Source organism: Pomacea canaliculata, linkage group LG2 (assembly GCF_003073045.1).
Source record: "Pomacea canaliculata isolate SZHN2017 linkage group LG2, ASM307304v1, whole genome shotgun sequence".
Lineage (NCBI taxonomy): Eukaryota > Metazoa > Mollusca > Gastropoda > Architaenioglossa > Ampullariidae > Pomacea > Pomacea canaliculata.
This window is the reverse complement of record NC_037591.1, coordinates 16,170,511-16,184,224: the sequence shown is the minus strand read 5'-3', so window position 1 is coordinate 16,184,224 and position 13,714 is coordinate 16,170,511. Positions and strand designations below refer to the sequence as shown.

At 45.6% G+C, this 13,714-nt stretch overlaps 1 long non-coding RNA gene across 4 annotated transcripts in view; it reads left to right on the top strand.

The window, feature by feature from the left end:
- The window catches only part of LOC112556398, an 86,088-nt gene that overhangs the window by 50,790 nt on the left and 21,584 nt on the right, over positions 1 to 13,714 (top strand). For all 4 annotated transcript variants that reach the window (XR_003097714.1, XR_003097715.1, XR_003097717.1 and 1 more), the window contains exon 3: positions 13,003 to 13,051. This is a non-coding gene — a long non-coding RNA (uncharacterized LOC112556398). The remainder of the gene's footprint in view (positions 1 to 13,002; positions 13,052 to 13,714) is intronic.

Here is a 13,714-nt window from a genome sequence, read left to right as displayed (position 1 = left end):
TGCACCGACCAGACGCACAAACTCACCACTGCAACTGAAAGGAGATCAGAGGTAACGGATGTGTTTCTGCAAAGAAACTTTTAGGCATTCTACATAGAAGTAGCTTTATCACATGGGATTCGACTTTCAGCTGTTGGGGTCAGGATGGGAGGAAGAGGCGGGAAAAGGCGAAATGTCAGTGGAAGAGGAAAGGGATTGAAAAGATTTTTTTTTTTTAAAGTTTGTTCCTTCGCATTCACGGCCGAGTTAGAAGCGCGGCAATGATGGGACGAATTCTGCTGACTACGATTCATTTTGCATGAGAGCATCGTTGTTGTCAACGCCTGGTTCAGGTGAAAACAGAGGCCTTCTCTGTCAAAGATAGGTTTTCACGTCCCAGTCGCCACGTGCGCCCTCCTGCTGTCGGCACAGGTGATGAACAAGGCGCACCTTGAGTCCAGACATCCTCAGGGCCATAGCCGTGTGACTTCACTTTTTTCTTCTCCTCCAGGCACATTCGCCTTCTGTCGTTTTTTCAAAAAAAAAATTGGATTAGCTAAACATTCTGAAGACTAGCTAGCAGGAGAAGGGATGGGTTGAAGAATGAAAACCAGCTTTGTGCATGTTGCAGTTGACATCATCATTACAGCATTTCAGCACGACTAATATATTTTTTTTCGTGAAAATATTGGAGCTTAGAAGCAGATGGCGGAGCTGGGAGAAGTCAACCACTTGTATGACTCACACGTGACAGTGTCACTCACGTCAGCCGCTGTGGTAATGGTGAGGGAGGAGGAGGTCGGGGGTCATTAGATTACGAAGTCGTCAACAGCAGACTGGGCTTCTGACATCCGTCGTGCTCACTGTCTCCCTCAAGTACGTGACGTCACGTTCCGCTTGCAACGTTCAGTGCAGCGCAACGCCTGCCTCCCCCGCTGTAAACACATGAGCGGACACATCGCTGATGGGCCCGCCTTTGGGCGTCACTGTGATGGCAATAAAGTGAATAAAAGTTCATCATGACCTACAATTTTTAAAAAAATAAAATCTACAGAGGCCTAGACAGGCTGTTAGACAGCCCAGGAATGCGATTCGTTATGGAAACCTCGAATGTTTCTTCCACTGAACTAGTGTCAGGCATATTGTGGCTGTGGTTTCACGACTGTAGACGGTGGTCATCAGATGGTGAGTGTCCTCTTGTCTGTGTGATGTCTCTGTAGACATTGCCTAGACTGGATCCTATGTCTATATAGACATTGCTAAACTGGATTCTGTGTCTCTGTAGACACTGAGCTACCCTGACGTCTTTACCAGACAGTATGTTGGTTTTCTCGTCGACCGCATTCCATTGTTCTAATATTTCACGCTTGTATTTCTCTCTTCCCACTTGACTACTCAAGAGCAATAACTTGACTTGTGCGCCCTTGGATGGATCAAGCTGCTTGTTTCCTATCCAGAGTAGCTACATCCAGCTATACCCTCAACGCAGACTCCTTTTCCACCGGAATGAGCGACGCATGGGGGGGGGGGGAGTTATCGCCGTTTATTTCGTCTGTACATGTTTGATCAACCTCAAAACAAAACTCTGTCGAGTATCGAACCTCTTACCTAAAATTCACTTGCGTTACATTTACTTCACAAACCAATGCAGCAGTTAAACTGTATAACTGCATAGTTACAGACAAGTCGCTCGCCAGACGAAATCGTAGCCCCAACGGGCAATAACGCTAACGTTTTTGTGCACAAATGTTGTTTTAAGAGCTTCACGCAATCGCAGGGCTTGTTTTAGTCCTAGCTACTCACTTGGTGTCCATGTGTGGGCCGATTGTGTGACTCATTCAGTCCCAACAAAGTGTTGACCTGTGTTTCAGTAATGCCCTCTTTCTGGCGGGATGGGAGGGATCATAGCCGTGCGCAGACGTGTAGGAGCTTTTTGACACTCAGAGCTAGTGAGAGTTACTTATAGGGTACTGAGTAATACGAGGAAATACTTGTTTGATACAAACTGAGTAAGAAAGTTGCACAATTCACCTTCAGTGATGACGCGGGCGACGCACGTGGTCCATGCGGGCGACCAGATACCCGCGGGCATCGTGTTGGCTACCCGTGGTGTAAAGGGTGTGGTGTGAGAGCTGAGTTGACGACCTTACAGCAATACTTCTCCGCAATAATCATATGTACTTGGAGATGATGGAAGACGCTCACGTGACGAACGAACTAAACAAACGGTTCTCTTTTGAAAATGATGAAAATAACACTGAACCCTCCAGTCGAAGAGAAAGGAGGTCTTCGTGTTGCACGTTCTGTCTGTCTGTGTGTGGGGGTCGGTGGGGAGCGCTAGATAGGTATAGGAAAGAAGCAAGGGTGGAATAGTGTCCAGGAATCTGGTAACTAGCTGCTGGAGGAAGGAGCTGTCTGCTTCGTTAGCCGCTCATTGATCTGTGCACGCCAAAAGACCATAAACACGAGCACCGTGGACCCTCTCCTCCCTCGCTTTCCGGTCTTGTCTGGAAACCGTTAGGTCACCTCGCTGGGCCCACCTTCTTTCACCGTCGTGGGGGTGTGGGAAAGACACGGGGAGGGACAGAGGAGGAACTCGTGCACGTGCGGAGAGACCAGCCAAACCTGTGTCAGGGGAACGTATTTCCTGAGTTTCCTTTTAATCACTGGAGGGTAAAGGCGGATGCGACAGAGATGCGGTTTGTCAGACTTCTGTACAACGACCATGGGGGAGTGGGTTATATAGATCAGCACTTGTAGCTTTGTTGGCACATCTGAATAATACAGTATTTGATCGTTATAGAAATCGAACTACTCGAGAGTTTACACTTAATGGACTAAAGTCACATGACCTGCGAAGTTCACACGCGTGATAACACCAGGCATTTCTAGTTTTATTTGACTCTCTGCTATTCACAGCCTCGTGTTGTTGAAGTTGAAATTTTCAGTCTTGAGAATTAGTTCGTCCGTACTTGCCTTATTGGTTTCCACTCCACATTTTCAGGTTCAAGAATGCCTTGTTCTGTGGAGTGCATCTGTTCCTGTCTTAGCACTGTTGATAAGACACTTCCAGATTTTAAACCCTCGGTTTGTGACGCAGTAAAGTTTGGCCTCCTGCCATTCTAGAGTATTTTGAAAATCCCTATCTTAGTGCCTTCGCAATTAAACTCCTGGTTCTGCCAACCCTTGCAAAAACCAACGCGTTGTTTCGGTTACTTGCTTGTCAAATGTATACGATTTTCCATATGTTTTCTCTCTTCTTTTAAACAAAGCTTTTAATTGGTTGGTTCTCACTAATCGGTCGAGTATGAGCATGAATGTCGAAAAGTGGCACTAGCTAGAAAACCATCAATGAACGACTTTCCATTAATCTAACTGCGCATATAAGGCTACATTCTTGGGGGATTGTGATAGAAGTTGGTGGGGAACACGGTGCGTGAAAAAACTTCATTGGCGATAAATAGAGACAACGGACGAAGCCAGACGTCCATCGTTAAGACCCTGGGCCCTAATCGCCTAGTCTGGAGCTCACGAGAAGTAGATGGGAGACAGATCGTCTGTCTGTAGACTGGCTGATTACAATGCAGCAGACATTGTACAATCGAGTAGTGTGCGCGGTGTTTTTTCAACACTTCCTCCCCTTTGCCAGCTATATCACCCTTTCTTCATCCCCGCCCCTTGTCCTTCCACACGTGGCGAGACGAGAGAGGTGTATATGTATATGCTCAGACTTGCGGAAGAGTGATAGCAATATGAACTCGTATAACCAGCGAACGTAGAGCCTGCGGAAGATCCTCCTCCAGAAAAAAACTCGACCATCATCCCCCTCCCTCGACCTTTCCATTTCTAACTGTATCAGCGTGAACTTGACAGAGCTCACACTACAGACTTCGGGATGTCGCTCAAGTAGAACAGAACTTTTGTACTCGATGGCATCCTCCGCACCTTGGTATCAGGACAAGCTGTCAACACCACAACAAGAAACATGTCACGTGCATGTTACGCGTGTCTAGATAACACTTACAGACAGGAACGTTTGTCTCCCGAAGTCTTAGCACATCTAAGCTCCTGGAGGAACATTGAGCGATCAAAAGATGATGTAGCCACGGAAGTGACGTGTTGGAGGAGGAGGAGTGGTGGAAAGGCATTGAGTTTTACCCAGAAACGCTTGCGGCCTCGTCGTGTGCTGCCTGGCAGAGCGCGTGCCTCGTGCGCGGGAAGTTGCTGATAAACCACGTGTGCACGTGAATCCTTCTCTCAGCTGGATCCGGTCAGAGGTTGGGTCGATAAACAGCACTTCCGGGGGATAACTGCTCTCTGTAGGATAATAATTGTCGGGAGGGTTGTGCATCCCCGTAATAAACGCATCCATACAAACCATATTTGCCTGAAGTTTTGCCCTTAAGAAGTCATGAAGGTGCTTACAAGGTCCCAAGATTTTATAAATAAATGCTTTTATTAAAAGGCTTATCGAAACGTTGATGACATGCAAAAAATGTTTGGAGCTGTTAAATCTTGGACTATTGTTGTATTTCCTATGAAAGCGTTTTGAATTTAGTTTCGGCATGTTATATATTCCCCAGTAGTGCTCGCTTAGAAGCTTCAAATTATGTTACTAATGGTAAATAGCGCAAGTTCTTGGCTAGATTAACTTTATTTTTGTCATGTTTGTCAGATATGATGGGGGGAAAACTCTCCTACACTTTTGCCTGTAGGACATGCCTTTCCATACTTATCCAGCTGGGAAGTAATCAACTGAAGCGGAAATGACGTTATCATCGCGCGCTCCTCGCGTGGCGCACTCGCGAGGAAACCTTGACAATTAGCGGTATCGCTGTAACAGTCTGTCGGGGCAGGTGAATGTAGTCCACAAGGTCGTGACAGTTACGTCAATCAGGTAGAGACTCTTGTTTGTTTGTGTGGCTGGCTGGTTGTTTGTGTGGCTGGCTGGTTGTTTGTGTGGCTGGCTGGTTGTTTGTTTTGGTACTGACTTTTGCAACGCACGAGCACGCCGTCTTTCAGTTGGTCCTTCCATGATGTCCGATGAAAATTAAAATAGCTTGACTGGTGAATCTCGTCGAGCATGCCAAAGCCTGGTGGGTAGAATGCTTTTATAGTGATTGCTGCAAGTGTCCATTTTGGTATATGCTATTATCTCAGACCCCAGTCTCTGAGGCATTGACTAGTATAGATTGGATCTGAGCATCACATTTTAGAAAAAAAAACAAAAAAAAAAACAAAACAGGGACGGTTATCAAGAGACGAAATTATTTTGTACCTCGTTCATTGTCCTCCATGTAAGTGTAGCCTTTATTTGGACTGACTCGTCACATCGTGAGGTGGGAGAAAGGCGTGTCCCTCATACACCAGACTGCTGACCGGGCAGGAAGCTTGGCTCACACACACACCTCTCCGCCATCTACAAACGAGGAGCTGCAGCGTGCATCCCCCGCAGCTGAGGTGGACGAATGTGTGAGGTGGACGAGGTTTGAAAACACAGGTGCACAGACATGCCGGCAGTGTTTGGTGCACACACGGGCCATGTACACTGTCCAGTGTCTATGCACAGAAGAGCTTTTTCACACATTCTCCTTCGCTTCTCCCCAACCTCTTTCTTTCTCCTTTCTTCCTTCCCAAAGTGTCTGCTACATGTTGTTTGAAGAATGCACGAGCAAGCACGGAGTAATGGTCAAGTGTGGACTATTTAATTTTATTTTAAAGAAGCAATGAAATGGTTTAGGAAACGTGTCACGCGTACAGGTCTGGCTGACTGTGAAAAGGAGGATAGGAAAAAAAAGACGTTAAAATTCAGAAGAGACGATACATGTGACACGTAGTTCCATATCGTTTCTATTAAATAATCACCTGGAGCTATTCACTGCAAGTAAAGAGAGTAGCCTACAGGTGAGAGGCCTTTACCGGAAGTGATGAATGAGAACCTGGACATTTCACAATAATAATTTTCGAGACTAACAATCAAGCAAGCAAGCGCGTGCAAGAGACAGGAGTGACTTGCAGCAAAGTGTACAAGTAGCATCTACGAGGCGCCCAGAGAAGCTGATCACACAAGTTGCAATGGCGGCCCTGCGCCTGTCAGGGTAAATGAGGCAGCGGGATGATGCCAGGCAGAAAACTAACCTGCCGATCCTGATGGACACGTGGCACTGACTTTGATGGCCGCCACGTTCCATCTGCGAGGAGCGTGAGCCGAACTCACGCCATGCGAAATGGAAATGGAACTTTTTCCCCCCGTTACCGAGAAGAGCAAGTCTCCAAAACATAACGACTAGATTGGTTGTAAAGCTGCAGTTCGCCCTCAAAAAGCGTGTTTATTTGTTTGTTTTTGAGACTAAAATGTGCATCCAATTTGCGCGATGCTTTTTTTTATTATTATTATTTTCTTTTTAATGGGATGGAGGGAGTGTCAGCGATTGGGAAAGCAAAGGGGCGACGAGGCTGTGCCTTGTTTCAAGATCAGAGGGAGGAACAAGGCCAGCAACATCGTGCCGAGATTAAGACAGTGCAGGTCTCACCCCTTGAGAAAGAGGAAGAGAAATTTCTCGATATCGATTCCATTACAGCGCCTGCGTGCTTGTGATTTTAAATTGGCTTTTTGGTCAGACAGAAAATAGCTGGAAACATAAGCCGAGGTGGGGAGGTAGTTGGGAGGGGTGGGGTGGGAGGATGAGGTAAATCGCGTCCTCTGAGGGAAAGAGAGATAACTTTAGTCGCACGTCAAAAAGCGGGTAATTTCAGGAAAACTATCAACACCTTTTATCAAAGATGGAAAATGCCAGCATATAATTAACTGATGTGAAGTTGGGGACACGCTGTCTGTGTAGGTCGTATGCCACGAGTCCAGTCTTGCCAGAGCTGGTGTGTGGTGTTGATTCATTAAATTATTCAGTGAGTGGCAGAAATATGGCTTGAATTTTTTTTTAAGTTGTGAAGTTTGGGCTGATCTTCGTTGAAATCATGCTTTTGGTAAAGCAAACTGGGAAATGGTTGAAACATTTTCATGGGAAATGCAAACAGAGAGTGGGCTGTTGAAAACATTTTGTTGGCTGGACGAAATCGAGGGTTGCAATAAGCGCAAACAAAGTGATGATTGAAGTATTGATGTTCTTGGGAGTACCTCGAAATAAAGACGGTCGAAATATCATGGCATGCCGAGGAAAACAAAATAAATGAGAATCGATTTGATGAGGGCCGCTACAGGGGGGAGTGTGGGGCGGGAAGGTTGAAGGTAAGCATACAGTTTGCAAGACGGTATTTTTCTGGGCTTTTTCAATTTATGATAAAACCACTAAATAATCACATTCCTTCAAATGTTACTAAAGAAACACGAGTCATCTCTCTTTACACAAAATTAAGCTAGGTGGTTGCAGAACAGTCATTTTTTTTATGCAATACCGTCTTGAAAGTTATATGATTACTTTAATATGGTCACCAACTTATTTCAGACCAGATAGGAGTGGTCGGGTTGTGGCGAATGTAAATTCTTAGTAAGACTTACAGTAGACTCACGAGTTACTAGTTAACTGAATGAAATCCAGCCGTAAAGTCGGCATCACATTATAAGACTTTGTAAATAAAACAAACTAGGGCCTGTCGAGTGCACACAACAGAAAATTTTACACCGACAGTCGACAGGTCTCTACTTTGCTGTCCCTCCCGCCAACACACACACACCCTCCTCTACCTTAATCGCAATGTGGAGAAGCTGTGCGGGAAATATTCCTGGGCTTTCCGTCGCTAATAAACGTTCGTAAATCACATACGACAAGTCCTGTCATGTAAAGAAAATTTGCCTCTGGGGTCTGAACACACCAACGATTTGGGTCAGGTCTGGAAACGTAAAAATATTTAAAGTTCTGAGGTCACTTTAGAACACTTTTTATAAACGGAACACAGCGGTACTATTTCGCCACTACCTGTTATGAAACGTCTAAGTTTTCTTTGTACCTAAGGTAGTACATGAGGCATCCACTAGAGACCTCCATTTTGTCTGTCGGCAGCAATGTTTAGCTATGTTGCTTCAGGACGGTTTCTAGTTCATTAGTTTTGTTTTCTTTCTCTCTCTGTGCTGGTCTTCGTCATGTTTCTTTTGTCGACCACGCTTCCTCTTGCCTTCAGCTGTCCAATGAAGGGCTACTTTGGGTAGTGCCTCTGGTTTCATTCTGCACACATTCCCTAGCCATTTCCCTTTTTTTTTTTTGAAAAGGGTAGGGGAAGAGAGATTAGGGTTGTCTTTTGTTGTCTTTTTCTTTAGGGCTGGCTTTTGTGGGGATTTCTTCATTAGTAATTGTGTTAGGCCAGAGAATCTGTAAGTTTTTCCTCGGACATTTGGTTTGAAAGGACTCAGATTTCTACCTGATTTTTGCTGATATCTTCCATAGAGTAATTTTGTATTACTCCTTAAAGCTTTGGACTTCCAAAATTTTTTTAGCATGGCGAAGATTTGATTTGCCTTGATGAGTCTGCTCATCACATCCTTTTCTGTATCTTCATCTGTTACTAGACTGACAGTTAAGGAATGTAAATTCTTAGACTTTCTCTACTTCTTTATTATTATTTTGATGGGTTCTATTAACTTGGCAATCTGTCTCGTTTCTTTTGTTTTGCCTGAGTTTAATTTAAGTCCTATTTTGTTGCCCTCTTTTTGGTCAAATTGTTGATCTTTTGCTCTGCATGTTTGTGTTGGCTGGATAGCGTACCAAGGTCATCAGCATAATCTAAGTCTTCCACAGATGTAAGTGTCCAGCAGATTCCTCTTATCTGTATATAGTGCCTTATTACATTTACTATTATTTTGTTATGCCATAGTGACACATGATTTTCCTGAATTACTCATGGTGTATTTTCCAAATGCTTTTTCAAAGTCTATGAACACAACATAGAGTGCTGTTCCATTCAAAATGATTATGGTGAAGATTTTGCTTGTTTGTAAAACAAGGCCATGACTCATCAGTTGTTGCAGTCTCCTAAGTCACCTTTCTTTGGCAGTTGGAAAATTATGCCTTTTTTTCCATTCATCTCCTGTTTCTTCAGCCCCATATTTTCTGGAAGATCCTGCAAAGCAGCTTTGGTATTTGTTCTTCTTCCAACGTTAACATTTCAAAGCAAATCCCATCATGCCCTGGCGCTTTGCCATTTTTGTTGTTGTTAGATGGGTTCCTTTACTTTAGTGATGGGCCCCAGGTTTATGTCCAGGTCTTCTCCACTTTCTTGGGATATTGGCTAGTACTGGAGGGCTTGTTGGGTTGAGCAGTTCCTCGAAATTATCGTTTCATCTCTCTACTTTCTTACTTTCTTCAGTGATGATATTCCCATCTTGCATTTTTAAAGGTAGGTCTTGACTGCCACTTCTACTTTCTGTAAGCCTTTTTTTAATATTGTAAGCCACATTCATGTCTTGTCGTCCTGTAGCTTCTTCTGCTCTTACAGCTAGGTTTTCTACAAACTTTCTTTTATCTCTTCCAGCGCTCTTCTTTACTTTTTTGTCTTTCTGGGAATATTCTTTCACCAGCTTTTCTTTTAGGTGTGGAGACTTTGTAACAAGAAACTGGTATTTTATCTCTTTCCTCTGCTCGACTGTTTTCCATATTTCCAAAGACATCCAGTTCTTTTTTTTTTTTTTTACTGTTTTTCTATAGCTGATGTTCTTAGCTGCTTCTTTCGCTGCTTGGTTAAAGTTCGCGATTGTCATATGGGTGTCATATGTTAGGATACTAAACTTATTGTTTAATGATGAGATGAATTTACGCTGAACTGCAGCATGTCAAAGCGTGGATGCTTGTGTCCCCCACCTTAGCTTTTCTGAGCTTTACAACAAAGTTTGCCGATGAGTAAGCTACGGTCATTACCTATGTCTGCCCCCCTTGTGACTGACATCTTGAAATGTGTGCCTCTATTTGCCATCAGTGATAATGTGGTCTACCGTTCGTTCTGCCTGTCAGAGCTGGTTAGATGTGAATGGGAGAGAGAGAGGGAGGATAGGTGGGGGAACGAAAGGAAGAGTAAAGAATGGCAGATGGGACGTAACTCGTGGCGGCGGCTTCTGTTTTGTATTCAAGGGACGCTACTTGGGTTTGCCGATGGCGCACGACTGCGCTTGAAGGGCGACTGCTAAGACTCCTCCTCTATCTTACTCTTTCCCTCCACCTTCCACCCTTATCACAAACACAATAGAGTCTTTCTTTCTCGCTGCATCTTTTATCGTCTTGCGTGCAGGTAAAGAGTGCAGCAGCTCTCTGCCTTTGCATCTGTTCCGAGATAAGCCTTTCAATGAAAGATGTGGAGCACATCGGTGCTTTTATCATCTGAAGTAATACTGACCAATAAGTTCTTGTTAGATGTAGAGAATCTAACAAAAAAATTATAAATGTGATGTGCGATAAGTCGTCAAGCTTTAAACGAGACAGGCGAGGAGATAACGAAAACATGAAAGGTACCGCAGGGGAAGACACCTCCGACAAAGAAGCAACAAAGACGAGAAAATGCATTTCTCTCCCTTTTTTACAATAAGGGTGCAATTCGATGCGGGGAGGGAATCAAAGGCCTGAAGTTGCCTCGAGAAATGATTTGTGAAGGCTTGTCTACTTTCTCCGGGCTTTGAAGAGATTACGATGAGGACACAGCGAGTACATCATCTTGAAGTAGATGCTGAAAGATCTCTCTGTACGTTTCCATGGCAGAGAAGTTATCAGTATATTTGTGGATGTGACTTTGGTGCGCCTTGTGTGTGTCGGAAGGTGAGGAGACATGCGCAGACTGACATGAAGTGGTTTACGAGTTACTTTGTGTGCATCCAGGCGTCTGGGTGACGTGTTTACCCAACTGTTGATTGTGTCGAGGGCTTCCACCTGTAAGCTGGGGTACGACACAGTACTGCGCGTGGCTCATGAGACTCCAGCTGTGCGCCTCCCAGCTTCTGCGTTCATTTATATATGTGACTGTTTTTGCGCGTTCGGGTGTGTGTGTGGGAGAGAGCGTGACTGCGCACCTGGTGGAATCCGTTCCAAGAACACCCGAGACCGTCGGTGTTATGCCTGTTATTTCAGCGCCTGGATTTCCTGTTGCCTTCCTGATGCTAACAGGTAGTGAAAGCACAGGAAGCGACCACTAATGAGGCAAGTTCACCTGCTCTTGCCGTCACAACCTGCGGGGGAAGGAAGAGGGGATCGCATCCAGAAAACAGCGGGCCGCTACTTTTCTTCCTCCTCCCTCCTCCTCTGTAACTCACCGTTATCTCCCCTGACTGTACAGAGTGCTGGGACATGGAGGCTGGAGGGTGTCGAGCTCAGTGAGGACTGCAATGGAGTCAACACAGATATCGGGTTTGGCTTTGAAAGCCTGTGTGCTAACGAAGGACCTTTGTTCACCCACCCCTACTCCCATTCCTCTTGATCAGGATAAGAAATAAAGCAGAGCACTCTGGCACCGCACATCTGTTGCAGCACGGCCTCGCGTGCCAGAGACGACTGCGGCGTAGGTCAGCGTTCAGCGATACTTAATGAAGCCGAGGCAGTGTTTCCTGTTATCGTCAGGAAGACTCGCTCAGAATAAGACCCAGTTTGAGGGAATGTTCGATAAAGCAGGAAGAGGCGTGTGAGGGGTAGAGGGGTAGGGCTAGTGGAGGGTGGACTAGAGGGGGAGGGAGAAAACCAGATAACCCACTGCTCCGCAGAGTTATTGCCCTCACAGGCTCTTGGATTCTTTTGTGCAAGTTAGTATTAATGCCACATTCATTGACAGAAAGCGGGCGGATTCTCTACTTTTCGGAAAAAAAGACCACTTGTTGAGCTGTGGGTGCCCGTATGTTGGCAGACGCTGGCGGGTGACCTTACTGACAAGCTAGGAGCTTGCACAGCGATAAAGATGTTAGAGAGTACCTTGACAGACATTGCTGCACCACAAAGCTGTCTTGTTGCGACTAATGGTTTCTCTCCCCTACCCGCCTCCATCCACCCGGATTAGGTGTCTTCCTGTCTTCGCGCAGTGAGCACACCGCAGGAAACATTTAGGTTCCGGGTGCTTCTGTAGCGTGCATGGTCGTGTTCGTCTGTTCGTTCGTCACTCGGCGGTTTCAACCTGTACAGCGAGTGCGAGGTGTCATTTGAAGAAAGGCTGAGTTTAGTTCAGTGTTGTTTAGTTAGAATCCAGCTTGTTCCTTGCTGGGATTAATGGGGCGTGCAAGCATTTCATATCGTCACACCCCGTTTGAGTGCTGTGTTCATTGTGGTCACGTTCCCGTGTCTGAGCGCGCTCACACCCATTGGTCACCCGCCCACGAATGAGCCAACTTGTGTTGACCATTTTCTTATATTTTAAACCCTGACCAACTGTAGATCACTTCCGCGTGAGACCAGTATTACCTACTTTCTTTTTATTCACGACCTGCTTGACATCTTTCTTCCTACTCCTTCCACAACCCACTCTACTCCCCCTTTCCCACCCCTACCCCATCCACACTTCCCAGCGTCCGCGCATGGATGTATGTACTTGCATGCTTACATTCCTTTGTGTACTCTGCGCTTTGTTTAAATGGAAGCATTAATAATAATAAATGTTTAGTTTTTAATCTATGTATTAACCTGATACTTATGATAATATACTGAATAAGAGCCAGCTAGACCGTTGTAAACATCATGAGTGGATTGCTGCACTTAGTCTGTTATCGCTTTATCTGGGCTTACGGGATTTAGCTCAGGCGACTGAAAGTAGACTCGACGGTTGTGTCGTGCTGTTGGTGGGGTTCCCTGTCTGATTGTTTGCGGTGCTGACGATAGATAACAAGGACGGCAACATTCAACAACTTTGTCACGAATATCCGTCCATGGCTTTATTTCCGCATCGTGATACTAGTCTTAGCACCACCTAGCGGACGCTTCACACACCTACAGGCACATACATGATCTGTTACTTACACACACTCGCGCGCGCACGCACACACACAGATATACACACTTTTTTTTTTTTTGAAACCGCTTAAAATAAAAATCTTTTTTTTGCTCTTCACAGGAACTAAGGCTGGAGAACTGAGATAAGTGTATTGGAACCCGTGTTTAAGGTAAGAAGCGTTTTGATTGACTTTCTGTACAGCTGTTTTCACTCTTTTCATGTTTTCACTCTTGTCGGTCTTCCATGTTGCCCCCACAAACATACTAAATGCTCTTTGTCTCGTTTATCGTCTGCTGAGTTATGATGAAGTGAGAAGAAACAGTCTTCGCCTGTACGCTGACTAAAGAGAGGAAACGGACAATAACGGCACAGGCGGCATTGATGACGATGAGGTCACTAATATTGACTAATATGGACGGTTGTTATGAACTTTCTGTAGGTAGAGACGGGTAGCTACCCTGTCGTAGAGGGCGCCGTTCGTCGGGAGTCGCCTCCCAGTTAATCGCTGGGTAGCACGTGCTGTACACGAGGTTCGTGGCCTTCCTCCTGACCGTTGGTGTCTTCGCTCAGCAGTCGGTCGAGACTCATTCACAGGAAAATGGAGTAGGTCCATACTGCTTACCGTGCGTGCTGTGTCTCGCTCACTCACTGACGTACAGTAATACTTTGTTTGAGAGCCCCCCCCCCCCCCGCGGGTCGACTTCCTATCCCACCCTCCCCCAGGTCGCTACTTTCAACACCCCAACCCCTCCTCCCATATCCTCTTGGCCGCGCCTCCATTCAGCTGACTAACAGGTCACGTGGAGAGGGCTGTGCTAGTGGTGTTTGTCAT